Source organism: Paroedura picta, chromosome 10 (assembly GCF_049243985.1).
Source record: "Paroedura picta isolate Pp20150507F chromosome 10, Ppicta_v3.0, whole genome shotgun sequence".
Taxonomy (NCBI): domain Eukaryota; kingdom Metazoa; phylum Chordata; class Lepidosauria; order Squamata; family Gekkonidae; genus Paroedura; species Paroedura picta.
This window is the reverse complement of record NC_135378.1, coordinates 38,245,634-38,257,649: the sequence shown is the minus strand read 5'-3', so window position 1 is coordinate 38,257,649 and position 12,016 is coordinate 38,245,634. Positions and strand designations below refer to the sequence as shown.

Sequence of the window (12,016 nt, the reverse complement as noted above, 5' to 3'; positions counted from 1 at the left end):
ACAGTTATTTTCATACTGAGTGAACTGCAGTTTCACTATGAAGGTCACCAGCTGAAGATATTTTTTTATACTTACATTTGATCTCTCTTTACTAGTTTACATTTTTTCTTATAAAATGGAAGGAAGCAATTATAAAATAAATATTTTAAACAGCTATTCATGATGACAGCTATATCATTATCATATTTTGTTTTACTGATTCAGCTCCAATTGTTTGATGGGTCAAATCAGTTGCAACTATTATCCTGCATATGCAAAGCACAGCTGATATGGAAAGTTTGGGTATAGCCTACACCTGGGCAAAGTGAGAGATGCCTGCTGGTTAGGGTGTAAATTGTTTTTAGTTTTGCTTTGATATGATTTTTTTTTTTTTACGGGGGTTACGTTCTTATTACTTGCCAGGTAAAAAGTCAGATACATAAATATTGTAACCTTTTCACCTCTCTTGTTATTACCACTGTGTCTTTTCCAGCTCTCTTAAGATCCTAATTCCTTCTACAATAGTTAGGTCTATGGTGTCCCTGTTGACTTCCACAATGATGAAATTATTCTGATCTCTTCCTTCAGTATTTCACTGACATTACATAGGCTGAAGCCACTGCCAGTGATTCTTTGACCTTACTTTTTTGAGTTATATTTTAGACACTTGGAAAAGAAAGGCACTTCTGCCAAACTCTCATTCTACTTCCATTGCTCAAGAGCAGAGACAATGGATGTAGCCACATTCTATAATTATTACCCAGAACTTCTAGCAGTGAATGTAACTATTCTAGTTTCTCATGGTCCGTGAAGGGGCTTAATAGAGATGCATCTCATCCTTCACTTACAGACAGGAAATATATGGAGACTAGTATATATTAATATACTAGCTGCTTATGCCCAAGAAACAGAGTTATACCTTTATCTACCATATCTCAAATCAGATATTGTAAACAAATGCTAACCATAGTTTAGAAGTTTGAGCTCACAAATGGCAGATGATGGCATGGAACGGCTTGTCTGCTTTTATTTCCTGGGTGCTTAGCACTTGAATCTCTAGGTGGATGAACAGATATGGCTGTAAACTCTGGTTTGACTGTTCAAGTCACCTTCCTTTCTTTCCCTTTGTCCAATAAAATCTCTATTATTCGATGCCTTAAGACTAGGGATTAAGACGTACAACAATCTGAAATTCCATTTATAATCTCTATTTACTGAAAGACAAATGGATTTGTGTGTGTGAGTGCAAAATCCAAGATTATATTGAGATGTTTATCTGAGATCAGGAAAGAGACCACTCTGCTTGAATTAAAACACTGAAATTCACCAGCCATGGTATAATAAAATGCCATCTTGGTTTATAATATAGAAGTATTCCAATAAAATATGAGTGATTGAACCAAGGGAAACAGAGCAAATTCTGTCAGTGTAGGGAAGATGCAAAAAAGCAGTCTCTCCTAGCCACCATTGAGTGGTCAGTCATTCTAGCAAGAATAAAAGCCCTGAGTAGACTAGATGAGATCCAATCAGAAGCGTAGGAGGGAAGAATTCCAAAAACTGTGAAGAATAAACTTGTCAAACAAAAATAGCAATCAATCAGCCTAATCTATTTTTAATTGTAATTGCTGATTCTGTTAGCCCCAACTCCTTATATGATATTTTTACCCAACAAATTTCATCTGTAATGCAGGTAGGCTTGCAAACCCTACTGGATAAGGTCTGGAGATCACCTGATCTCTAGACTACAATTACAGAATTACAACTGATCTCCAGTGAGCAGGTCCCCTTTGCAGGATCACTCTATGGCAGTGGTCCCCAACCCCCGGACTGGGAACCAGTACCGGTTCGTAGATCAGTTGGTACCGGGCCGCGGCTCCTCCTCTTCCTCCTCCTCAGCTGCCCTGCCACTCTGACACTGGCTCACCTTTGGTGGTGTCTGGCGGCCGCCAAGGCTGGGGCTCCCCCTCGGTGTGGCACTGCGCAGCTACTGCTGGTAGCACCCCCCAGAGAGCAGCGGGAATTCAGGGGTGCTGATGGGAAAGCAAGTAGAGCAGGGGCTCAGGCAGCGGCAATGTCCCTCGGCAAAAGACTACCCCTCCCCCCGGGCCTCAGTAAAATTGTCAAGCGTTGACTGGTCCCCGGTGATAAAAAGGTTGGGGACCACTGCTCTATGGCATTACACCAAGTTGGAATTTCTGTTCTCCCCGAAATCCACCTTCTCCAAGCTTCACCACCGCAAATCTCCAGGAATTTCCCAGTCCCTAGCTAGCAACACTTAAATACGAGTTTCTTTTTTCCTGTGGTCATATGCCTTGCTTAATTGACCTTCAAATTATGGATTCATCTTGAATCATCAATTAACCTTGAAATCATGGATTCTGGTTCGAACTTGCTGGCCAGATCATGACTTATCAGTTCAGAGAATGCATTAAATCCATGGTGAAACTTCTTTGGCCATGGTTTGTGCAATAGCTCAACTGAACAATATATTTTCACTGCTTTTCTGAGCAGAGTTAACAAAACATTGTTGTAAAAATAGCTAGAGTTCTGCTTATATTCTCTTTGATTCTGAAAACAAAATATAAAAACCTAGAAACTCATCTTGAAAGAGGGGAGGTATTTCAGTGTGATTTATTTGATGATCCTGAAGTGGAATTGGTAACTGATGCCTGGCAGCTATATCTGACACTGATATGCCTTTGAATAATGTCAGCATTGAAATCTTTCTCCCAAAATTACGGCAAAACATTCTGCATCATCGCAGGCTTCATAAAGGAATATCACCATAGTTATAGCTTTGGTAACTGAGAGGAAAATGAATGGTATGTTTTTTCTTGAACACTTTGTATTTTTTATTTAAAGAAAAAGAATCGCCATTAACATTTACAGAGCTCTGGCAGCATACTCAAATTTTCAAAAGTGAATGTTCTTCAAGCAGATTCCCACTCCATTCAGTAATTTACTTCATGTATAGTGCCTTGACCACTTTAAAGAGCAGCTTTAGAAGAACAACATGAAACCAAATTACAAGAAATAATGGTGACATTTTTTCATTTATATAATCAGGAAGTTTACTAATTTACAAATATTGAAACCAACCCTGATGGAGATGAATGAATTTCTTATCTTTTAATAATGCAAGTCCCAATAACAGCAGACACTAGAAATACCTAGCAACATTGGGAAAATGATTGCGAAAGTAAACACAGAGGAAAACAGCAGTTCTCCAAATATGTTTAACTTTTGCTTTTGTTCCCATATGCATTTAATTCTCTTCTAACTTGCTAGGCAAATATTTAATATTTAAAAGCACAGGTGTCTCTTTATTTAAGTCACATAAGTCAAGAGCTGAATTTGGCCATGTTTTACCAGTATCATTTTGGAGCACGTTTCATGAAAGCCTGTGATTTAGGATTTTACTTTCGCTTGACACTGCTATTACTCAGAATGCATTCCTTATTTTATACAGCATGCCAGAAGCCAGCACTATCCTAGTTGAAAGATAAAAGATTATGGAATATAAATTATATTCTAAAACATGTATCTTGCAGAAACAGTCAGGTTAATCTTTATTATGACAAGGAAAATGAACATTTATAGAACAAGATACTTTTGTAATCCAAGCTTTCTAACTAAAAAAAATCTGATGCTTTAAACATTGTCTAAGTGTTTATGAAAACTTCATTAAAGTATATAAATTAGTACTACTGTCAGAAATGGCATTAAGTATTCAATAAGAGTAGACTTAATGCAATTAATAGCAATTAAAATTATACTTTTATGATGTCAGCCACTAGCAGTAGAAAGACATAATTGCCTGTAAGGACTTTTGTACCATATTTATCCTCTAAAACTGTCCAATTTATATGAAAAATGCCAAAAACATATCCCATATGGGTGCTATTATCTTCTTGGATTTTCAGAAGTAATCTGTCTTATCCTGCATGTGCACATTAAGCTAATTTGCTTTAATTAGTTTTTTCCCCCTCATTGTGTTAATAAGCATGTTGATGCTAACTTTCTGAGGTACAGATGTTAAACTTTATTTTAAGGTCAGTACACAAACCTTCCCTAAAGCCCTGTAGGTGGGACTGCTTAATTTACACACCCTTCTCCATTTGGATCACAAACTTGCTAGATAAGATTATTACATTAAATCAAATCAAGAACTTTAATTAATTAGCAATTAAATATGAAATAATGACACTGGTGGTTCTCCTGTTGCAAGACTTGTTGTGATAAATTAGATAAATTAATGGATTCTGGTAGGAATAATTTATGCTTCCGCACAGGAATATTTCCAGACACAGGACTTAGTTCTTTAGTATCAATAGAAAAGAAAGCACAGCAAATGTTCAATTCATGTCTTATTTATAATTTCCAACACAATTTTACAGATAAATTCTTGCTATTAATAACCAAGTTTTGAAATCTGTTTCATTATCCAGACTAAATAAAATATTAAGGCCAAAATTCACAACAATATCAAGTGTATGTCAAATTTAAAACAAAAATATCATAAAACCTGAATCCAATATAAATCTAAATCTGTTGTGTTATATTGTAAATTAACTAATAACTAATGATGCTGAATAAAGGAATATTATATATTCTCATTGATCCATTTACTGGACATACTAGTTTACTGGATTGCTTTTCTATACACAATGGGTTGTATCCTCCACTGATGTGAGGGGAAGGAACAAAGCCACTAAGTTTGCTGTTTTATACATCATTGTAATAACTCTGTAGAACTCGTTTCTAAGCAGTGTACTGCTCTTATATGAGTTAGCATTTATAGAGAGAGACTGTGACTCAGTGGCAAAGCCTCTGCTTTGCATGCCAAAGGTTACAGGCTCAATCCCCAGCATCTGCAATGAAAAGGACCAAGTAGGGAGTGATGTGGAAAACCTCAACTTGAGACTCTGTGGAGTCACTGCCAGGCTGAGTAGACAATGCTGTGACCTTGATGGACTAATGGTCTGATTCAGGATGAAGTACCTTCATGTCACATCTTCGTGGGTAATGTTTTCCCCAATTTTGGGGGATTGGACTGCAGCAGGAAGTAAGGTAGTTCCATTCCACGGATGGATATCAAGACCACAGGACTGAAGACTAAATATTCAAAACCATTTACAAAATTGCAAAATTAGAATATTTTCTATCAACTTAAAATGGTATAACATTTTTCCTCAGCCTAAGTATTTAATAAAGGCATAAAGTTGCAGAAGATGTTCACTGAGGAAATATTCACTGATACTATGAATTTTTAAAGCATAACTGTATGGAAAGGGCAATCCAGTCTAAATACTCACACAGCAAAGGCCAGCATCTAGGTACAGAATAATCTCTATATACATACCTCTTGAAATAAGGTTTAGCTCTACCAGCTGCTTATGCAATGATCACCTGTGGCTGACAAATGTATTCATTATTTTTCTGTAATGGTTTGGCATTATCTATTAGAACTATATGCATTGCAATGATTCAGCAATGATCATACTGTGCCCCCAGTTGCAGAAAGTGGATGTTGTTTTGTTATTCACCCACCCACACCTTTTATGTACTAAGATTGCATCCATCAAAGTGAGGGATTTGGATGAGGGATTAGAGGGGATACTTATTAAATAGCAGACAATATTAAACTGGGAGGAATAGCAAACACAACTGAAGACAGCAGCACAACTGAAGAATACAGGATGATCTTGATAGGCTCAAGAAGTGGGCTAAACTGAATAAAATGAAATTCAATAGGGACAAATGTAAAGTTCTGCATTTAGGTAGGAAAAGCCAATACACCAATATAAAATGGGGGAGACTTGTCTTGGCAGTAGCATTTGTGAAAAGGATCTAGGAGTCTTAGTAGACCATACATTGAACATGAGTCAGCAGTGTGACTCAGTGGCTAAAAAGGCAAATGGGATTTTGGGCTGTATCAAATGGAGTATTGTGTCCAGATCACGGGAGGTGATAGTACCGCTTTACTCTGCTCCGGTTTGGCCTCACTTGGAGTACTGTGTTCAGTTTTGGGCACCCCAATTGAAGAGGGATGTTGACAAGCTGGAACGTGTCCAGAGGAGGGCAACAATGATGGTAAGGGGTTTGAAGACCAAGACATATGAAGAAAGGCTGGGGAACTTGGTCTGTTTAGCCTAAAGAGCAGACGACTGAGAGAGGATCTGATAACCATCTTCAAGTATTTAAAAGGGTGCCATATGGAGGATGGAGCAGAATTGTTCTCTCTTGCTGCAGAGGGACAGACCAGAACAAATGGGATGAAATTAATTCAAAAGAAATTCCGTCTGAACATCCGGAAGAAGTTCCTGACAGAGCGGTTTCTCAGTGGAACAGGCTTCCTCGGGAGGTGGTGGGTTCTCCGTCTTTGGAAATTTTTAAACAGAGGCTAGATAGCCATCTAATGGAGAGGCTGATTCTGTGAAGGCAAAGAGGTGGCAGATTACAGTGGATGAGCAATTAGGATGTGAATGTCTTGCATAGTGCAGGGGGTTGGACTAGATGACCCATGAGGTCCCTTCCAACTCTATTATTCTATGATTCTATAGTTATATGATTCTAAGGTAATCTGCATGAAGAAACTACATGCAGTACTTGTTTTTAAAGTCAGATCAGCACAAGACGAACAAACCTCCTCTATTGTGCTGCTTCCAAAGATATCCATAGACTTGATGCCTTACAGTACAAATGCTTTGCAGAAGCCTCCAACAGAGCTGTGTCTGGCTAGAAAATAAACCACAACACAAACTCAGAGCTACAGCCAAGTGGCACATATTCCGGTAAATGATATGCTGCATTAGTGGTTGTTGCACAGGCTGTGGGTCTGTAGTGCACCTCAGTGCTGGTAAGGGTGGTATGCTGTCTACATTGGTTCATGCAGGTTTACAACAAGGAAAAGGACTATACTGCCATTAATGCTTGTAGTTTGTGCTCAAGGCTAGCGTCTCAAGAGCTTATTTCCATATATAAAAGCACAGTGGAATTCTATTAAGCATGGCAGCCATCTTATCCTGGATTGTGAGCTTCCTTTGAAAACCTCCTGAATTTTAAAAGTAGGCATACTGATTTAAAAGATTAGCTTCAACCAACATTTTAAATATAACATTAAACTTTAATAAACTTGGATATACCCACGTTTTAGGCTCATGCTCAAGTATTCTTAGATTCAAATAAAATGTTTTCAGAGAACATATTCATAGTTTTTTTTAAAAAAATACCTCCAATTGAGAGAGGCATGATAGAAATAGAGGGTACAAGTGAGAGATTTGAGTCTGCCCCCAACCCCCAAATGCTGGATGCATTTTACCAGTATTCACAGTCCTAGTATGATACAAATCCTGTTTCAATTTAATTATATTCTGAAAACATACAAAGATTAGGCAGTTTATCTAAATTTCCTTTTGAAAAAAATGTCCTGATATTGCAGATTTCTGAGAGCATTTTCTCTTACTGCAGTCATTCTTGCTCATGTAGGAAAGGAGCAGATTAGTTACAGGCTTTCATGCTGCTCATTTCAGCCATCCAACATGCCACCCCAATAAGATTTAAGCAGCTGGTTCTGCTTCACTAGGCCAGTTTGAACTTTATTAGGCCACTTTTACATTACATATTCATACTAGTAAGGCCCAATAACTTGCATATTGTCAATGGAAAATAAGAATGCTGATCCACATTGCTACTGTATTTTCATACTGTTAAGCTAATACTCAAAATCAACTCAGAGGGAAAAAATATATTTTTAAAGAAATAATATCAATAAATTCTGATGGGTAGCCAAAATTATCTGAAGAACTATCTAAAGTTGTGTGCATGCTCACAAAAGCTTGTATCCGGAATAAAACATAGTTGACCTTAAAGTTTCCAGTGGACTCAAACTTTTTTCCACCCAATAATTCTGATTGCTTTATCTTACCAAACATTTAATTTCTGACAAATCATAAAATAAAAGAAGCATCCAACATACTCTTCGGATTTGCATATGTTTTAAATCGAAATTTAAAACATCCATTGTTTGAAACATATAATTTTGTTATGTCTGCATGTATGTTGACAATAACCATCTAATGTTGACAGTCACTTGTAATATGTACTTGTATATAGTTGCAAAGTGTGGAAATATATCTCTTTAGGCATCCATTTCCATTTAAGATTATCAGAATTCATAGTTGAATAGCAACATTCATCTAATTTTCAAACTGTTACATTTGTCAGTGTTCACAATGTGATAATTAATTTTACACATTATTTTTTTGTCTCATCCTTAGTAGCAGAATGCAACAAGCAGGAACACACAAAGTATTAGATATATATGTCAGGATAAGATATATATATGAATAAGATTATCTCCTGATAGATCCTTGCTTACGTCTAGTGTAGGAGTTCTCAAAATTATAGTGACACTAACCAAATCAAGAAAAAACTTGCCAATGCCTGTCAATGGAAGAATTATCATTTAGTAGATGAGGTTTTAATCAACCAGCTGAGGTTCATCTGATTTCCTTCTGTCCCACTTGGCAATCCCTTCTCCCCTTTTTCTGATGCTCCTCTCCTTCCCACTCAACAGCCAACTTACCTTTCTTTACACCCTATCTTTAGCTTTCCCTCTCTGTCTTGGCAACTTCTACCTAAGAAAGCACAGACAACAGTTTTGTTTTGTTTTTATGGGGGGGGGTTGGTCACCCTATTTAAACCCTTGCTTTCTGCTCCCCAACAAAAGCAGTGGGGAGCAGAAAGCAGGGTCACAAACCCATTCAAATGGTTCAGTTTGCGAACCAACATTTTGGTTTGTAGAAGTTCATGGTTCAGCCACAAACCATGAACTGAACCTTAAAAATGCAGTTTGTGCACATCCCTACCTTGGACCATCTGATTGATCTATATCAGGTAGATTTTTGCTTCCTGATAGCAAACTATTTTGTTTTCTGTTTTATTTTGTGATGTAAGCCTTCTTAGAACAATGTTTTGTCACAATATTATTGCTATGTATTGGTTTCCACTTAGAAAGAAAAGCCATTCTCATTTTTTGAAGAGGTTGACCTACTTTCAAACAAAGAAAAATTCACCTGTCCAATTAGCAACAAAGGTATTTGAGCAAAATTTGACCCATTATTTCATCTCTTTGGTTCAGTCTTTATTACAAGCTACTAATGCCCTTCCAGGCCTAATCATAGTTCAACAGCAGCAACAATGAAAGAAGAGCAGGGAGCAGTACATTTAGGCATGCCCAGCAGTGGCTTATCATAATAAATCTGAAAGATCTATTGACTTACTGTAATAGGAAGTCTAACATTCTCCCCTAGGATCGAGGCATAAATATCAATAGACTTTAAGAACTTATAAAAGGCCCATAGTGGTTATCCATTTTTGTGGGGTTACTCTGGGGTTAAATCATTTTCCAATTAATGGTTACATTATCTCCTTTTAGTAAGAGTCACCTACTACAAACCTGATAGAAATTAGATTGTTACGTTAGTACTTAATTAGCTCAAGCTGATTAAAAAAGTGATGGTCTTAGCCACCCGTGTATGACCCATTTCACAAGATGGCAAGAGCATCTCGAAGAAGGAAGTTACATGTTCAAAGCAGGTTGCCCTGCAAACCATTGGGTTCTATATTATTTGTTGATTGAAAATATATGATGTTTGTCTGCTTGACAATGAGGTTGCTTACCATAAGAGAAAACTGAGATACACTACATGTTCCTTATTTTAAAAGGGCAGCAGTGTCTACTACAAAAACACAATTGTGTCGCTCCCTGGTCATTCTGCTCCAGCTGCTCTCATCAAAGAAAAAGCTCCCACCCCAAGAATATAGTACCTAGCAACCAGGGCTAGGTAACACTTCATCTTTGTCTCTAGGGAACAAGGCAAATGAAGAATCAGTGACTCCTAACACTAAATCATAACAGTGGTGAAGGAAGAAGTCACTTGAGAGGACAGGTAGACAGCTGTCTTCTCCCACAAATACTTGTTCTGCAATGGTTGTAAGATAGTAACACATAGACACCTATGTACACACCCAAGTGAGCTAGCTGGAAGCATCATGACAAATTATAGCACCCAATTGGGTAATATTCAAAGATAAAGTATTAGAGGAAATCCTCCTCTGGGTCACAGTTTTCGTACAAGGTTTTTGTTATTGTTTTGTTTTGCAGTGTTTGGTATATTCCTAGTTATGGAGAGTAAGAGATGGGGGCCAAACATTGTTAAATTCAGCCCTATCACTACTATTTCTCTACCCCTTATCTTAATCATGCTCTAGCATAATGTTGTTGTTGTTAGTTGTGAAGTCATGTCTGACCCATCATGACTCCCATGGACAATGATCCTCCAGGTCTTCCTGTCCTCTACCATTCCCCGGAGTCCATTTAAGCTCGCACTGACTGCTTCAGTGACTCCATCCAGCCACCTCATTCTCTGTCGTCCCCTTCTTTTGCCTTCAATCGCTCCCAGCATTATGCTCTTCTCTAGGGAGTCCTTCCTTCTCATGAGGTGGCCAAAGTATTTGAGTTTCATCTTCAGGATCTGGCCTTCTAAAGAACAGTCAGGACTGACATCTTCTAGGACTGACAGGTTTGTTTGCCTTGAAGTCCAAGGGACTTGAAGTCCAAGACTTCTCCAGCACCAGAGTTCAAAAGCCTCAATTCTTTGACGCTCGGCCTTCCTTATGGTCCAACTTTCATAGCCATATATTGCAACTGGGAAGACTATAGCCTTGACTAGACGTACTTTTGTTTGCAGGGTGATGTCTCTGCTTTTTAGGATGCTATTTAGAAAGCTATTTGCCATAGCTTTCCTGCCCAGGAGCAAGTGTCTTTTAATTTCTTTGCTGCAGTCCCCATCTGCAGTGATCTTGGAGCCCAGGAAAATAAAATCTGTCACTACCTCCATTTCTTCCCCATCTATTTGCCAGGAATTGAGAGGGTCGGATGCCATGATCTTAGTTTTTTTGATGTTGAGTTTCAAGCCAGCTTTTGCACTCTCCTCCTTCACCCTCATCAAGAGGCTCTTTAGTTCCTCTTCATTTTCTGCCATTAGAGTGGTATCATCTGCATATCTGAGGTTGTTGATATTTCTCTAGCATAATACAATAGGCTATTTTTGATATCCATGGATAGTCTGGATACAACTGCATATAGACATGTTTAAGTGCATATATATATGTTGAAGAAAGTTAGAGATATCTATTGATTCCTCACTCCTGCTGAAGCACATTGATCCCTCTCAGCATGGTTCTGCTACGCCAACCAGTCTTCTATGACTTGATCTTTTTCTCCATTGTACTATATGGCCTATTATGCACAGAGGGGAAGGTCCGCATTCGAGGTGGAATGGCGTCGTCGAAAATTACCAATAATGCATGCTGCCAGGTGCAGAGTTGACGTATGCCGCCGAAAAAGCTGCATTCGTGAAACGCAGAAGAAAGTGGAGCTTCCCGGGTGACCAGGGCACAACCAAAAGTGGCCGCATGCATAATCGGGGAGGTCCGTGGTGTACAGGGCTTCTGGGTGTGCTTGCTCTCTCTCCTTCTGTACCCTTCGGTTCCGCCGGTAGGGCCTGCGCCTTCGCATGCCATGGTTGCCCTTCTTGGCAGCCCAGCCTCAGTCAGCACCTCGCTCGCCTCCCTTCCTGTTTGCTCTGCATCGCTGCATCACCGCCTCATTGTCTGTAGCCAGAGGCTGCTCTGGGTTTTGCCGCTGTTGTGTTCTGTCCCGTGCGTTTGCGATTTGCCTCGCTTCTTCCTCCTCCGCGTTTTGCCAACTGCCGTTACGGCGGCTGTGCATAATAGGCCTATCTGAGCATCTTCCGACTGACTGCCCCCCAATTGTGTGGGTTCAGTGGGCTACAGAAAGAAGAGTAATTGGCAGAATCATTGTACCACTTTTAAAAAAAACCCTTCTTAAAGTTGCTTTGGTACAAGCCAGTATAATTCAAAAGGTTATTTAAAAAAAACATGAAGCACCCCTCCATATAGGTATCTAAAGTGTACTTCATGATCCTTTTCCAAAATGTTTTAACTTAAC

The 12,016-nt window shown here is 38.7% G+C and overlaps 1 protein-coding gene across 22 annotated transcripts in view; it reads left to right on the top strand.

The window, feature by feature from the left end:
* Positions 1-12,016, top strand: part of TENM3 (teneurin transmembrane protein 3) — a 1,688,047-nt gene that overhangs the window by 1,096,760 nt on the left and 579,271 nt on the right. The gene's annotated exons all lie outside the window — the stretch shown is intronic.